The 3,481-nt window shown below is 40.7% G+C and overlaps 1 pseudogene; it reads left to right on the forward strand.

Annotated features, from left to right (window-relative positions):
* The first annotated feature begins 1,771 nt into the window (after positions 1-1,771).
* On the forward strand, positions 1,772-2,743 carry LOC124971684 (melanoma antigen preferentially expressed in tumors-like; annotated as a pseudogene).
* The last annotated feature ends 738 nt before the right edge of the window (positions 2,744-3,481 follow it).

A 3,481-nucleotide genomic window follows, 5' to 3' on the forward strand; every position in this document is an offset into this window, starting at 1 on the left:
CTCTTGTTTTGTTGAAAACATGTGTTTGTGACCCCATTAAACAGTCAAACAATATACTTCTTCCCAACAAGGAACTACTTGGTACTTTCATATCTGGGCACTGGGAAGAATCTCTTAAATAAGTCCCAGAAAGTTTCTCCCTAGAAAGAGGTTGCAATGAAGACGAGCCGACTCAAGATGGATTGATCCATGGAGATAATTCTGTCCAACTCTTCGTGTTTCCCACAGGAAAACTGAGACAGAAGAGGTAGCTGGCTGATGTTCTCTAGATGTAAATAGCAGAAACTGCATTAAATCCCAGATTTTCTCATTCTTCTACCCAATGATTTTTCCCATATTTAAAATCTGATACTTTTGCTTAAATTCATGGTTATGTCTTTCAGTGGCTTTCGCTGAAACACCCTGATATTGGAAAGTGAACCTGAGGCAAAAATTCCCTTCCTAATTATTTTTGCAAATTTTCATCTCAGAGCCAATTATTTGGCCTTCTTTCTTCCAAAGAAATAAAAAAGACCCTCTATACCCCTCTGCTCCCATGAAATAGTTTACAAAATTAGGTTATAAACAGCAACCTTACTCTTTTCTCTTTGTTCCAGTCATTATTGCTTGGAGTTAAATTGTAAATAGTTAAAATTGTTCTTTTTAATTTTTTTATTTGTTCTAATTACTTATACATGATAGCAGAATGCATTTATGCACTTTGATATATCATAAATAAATGGGGTATAATTTCTCATTTTTCTGATTGTATATGTTGTAGAATTACATTGGTCATGGTGTTCTTCAATATGTTTTCAGACAACGAGTTTTATCTACCCAAAGAGAACCTTTTTTAAGTGTTCCTTTACTGATAATTGCCAGACCCAACCACTGCGAAGTACTTTTTAACTAATACTCTGTAAATTTTGCCATCAAAGTTACCAAACAATAAATTATTTTCTTCTTCCTTTGCCACTCTCAGAACAGAACCCAAATAGCAAACATCTGGTTACCTGGATGTGGCATGCATTGAGTTAGTTTGTTCCCTAATTAGTTTCTAGATATCTGTGCCTATTGGCACAGAGTTTTGTACTTTTGTTTCCAAGTAAATCATTTCCTCAACTTTACCAGGGTTTCAAGTCTACCCTGTGCATTATATACATGAGAAACATGGAGGCAAGAAGAAGTTAATATAGTGGTAAATATGTCAGGGTTTGAGCAGGGGCTGTAGCTCAGTGGCAGAGTATTTGTCTAGCAAGTGTGAGGGCCTGGGTTTGATCTTTAGTTTTGCATAAAAATAAACATGCAAAATAAAGGCATCCTGTCCATCTACAACTACAAAAAATTTTAAAGAAATACAGGGTTTGGAGTCAGTGGATCTCAAGCCCCAGCACCCCTATTTTTCTGTTGCACGACTTTGGGAGACTTAACCATCCTTGGTTTTGTCACTGATCAGGTGGAGAAAATAATGGTACCCACTTCTTAGGATTGAGTTGCAGGTGAATGAGCAAATGCAGTCCATGTTTAGCAGATTTGTGTTCAACTAATGTCAGCTGACTCACAATCCTGGATCCAGGAGTCACTGACTGGCCTGCTAAAGCTCAGAGTTCCCTGCCAACCCTGTCCAGATTCAGATCCTTCTCCTTTCAGACTCATAAGGTGAGCATCCTGGCACTACCCACACTACTGATCTTACAGGGCAGAACCTGCTGTGGGATAAGCTCTCAGTCATCCTGGCTGTGGAGGATCTGTGCACAGAGCTCTTCCCACCACTGTTCACAGAACTCTCACCATGGGGCACACTGAAGACCTGAAGAAAATGGTGCTGGCCTGACCCTTCACTTGCCTCCCTCTGTGGGCCCTGATGAAGAAGCCATGCCTGGAGACAACAGGAGTTGTTTTGGATGGGCTTGATATACTGTATGTACAGAAGGTTCACCTCAGGAGGTAGAAACTGCAGATGCTGTATTTATGGAATGTTTCTCAGAACTTCTGGTGTGTGTGGTCTGGAACTTTGGCATGAGAGAACATGAATAAGAGGCATACAGTGAAACATGGTCTAAAGATGATAGGAAGGCAGCTACCTTGCCTCTGCCTCAAAGAATGTGCCCTGGATAAATTCCAAGCCTTCCTCTTTTTTTGGGTCAAGCAGAAAAATGCTTTATTGTATCTCTGTTGTAGAAAGCTGAAAATTTTTGCAGAACCCACCTGCAATACTGGGAAGGTGCTGGAAATGTTGGACCTGGACTTCATCCAGGAAGTGGAAATGCACTGCACCTAGAAACTCTCCACTTAGGCTAGTTTTGCTCTTTACTTGGGCCAGATGAGTTACCTGAGGATGCTCCTTTTCTCCTATGTCCATATGTTTACCTACACTTCCCCAGAGGAGAAGGAGCAGTTGGTCACCCAATTCACCTAACAGTTTCTCAAGAAGGACTGCCTCCAAAGGTTCTATGTGGATGCTGTCTTCTTCCTAGAGGGCCACCTGGATCAGGTGCTGAGGTGCCTAAAGACTACTACCCCACCCCTAGTCTCTCTCAATAACTATCTGTCAACTTTCAGATAGATTCAGACATGAACCATCTTTCCAACTCCCAAACACTAGTCAGCTAAAACATCTAGATGGGAGGGTATCAGATGGACTAATTTAAGTCCTGAGTCCCTCCAAGTTCTTCTAGAGAAAGATGTAGCCACTCTTAAAACTCTAGATGGGGAAGCTTGTGAGATCACAGACTCCCAGCTCTATGCCACCCTGCTAGGCTGAGTAAGTTAAGCCTAGAGCTATACCCTGCCCTTCTGGAAAACTATGATACCCTGAATGCTGTGCAATAGGGAACCTAAATCTGTGCTGAGCTGATAGCAATACCAATTGACTTATGATAGCCTAAGGTAGTCTTTTTCACTACTGTCCCCTGCCTTCAATGTGGTTACCTGATAATCTATAACCGAGGACTCAGTCCCCATTGCTGTCTGATGCCTGCCTAATTGGGGGTATATGTAAAAAGGTTTCTTCTAGGTAATTGGAGATAAAGGCCAGGATGTAGGAATATCATAAAGGGAACACAATCCATCATTTCAGATGCCGCCTGAAATGTGAATGGGGAAAGGAAAGGTGTTGCAGGTGGGTAGATTGGAGGGAAGCAATAGGACCTTCAGGAACATGTGTCTTTATGGACTTATAAATAGGGACCTGAATTTCTAGAATGGGATTTAGACTTGGAAGGCCCATGAAGAAGCTACCCTTGCATGGGTGGTCCATAAATAAATGGTTAGAATTTTTGGAAAACTTATCAACCATTATTCCCTTAGGGAACCAGAGAAATGTATACCACTTATTTTCCAGGATACAGAAAAAATGTGAAATATTTATTGTATAGCCATCGATAATGTTAGATAAGAATACAGAAATATCAATTGTTAGGGCTAATACACACAATCTCTATGTTAAACCTACTTAAAGTTAATTTCGCCACCAAAAATTCTTTTCTGTGAGAGAATTTGT

The sequence above is a fragment of the Sciurus carolinensis genome, chromosome X (assembly GCF_902686445.1).
Source record: "Sciurus carolinensis chromosome X, mSciCar1.2, whole genome shotgun sequence".
In the NCBI taxonomy this organism is placed as follows: domain Eukaryota; kingdom Metazoa; phylum Chordata; class Mammalia; order Rodentia; family Sciuridae; genus Sciurus; species Sciurus carolinensis.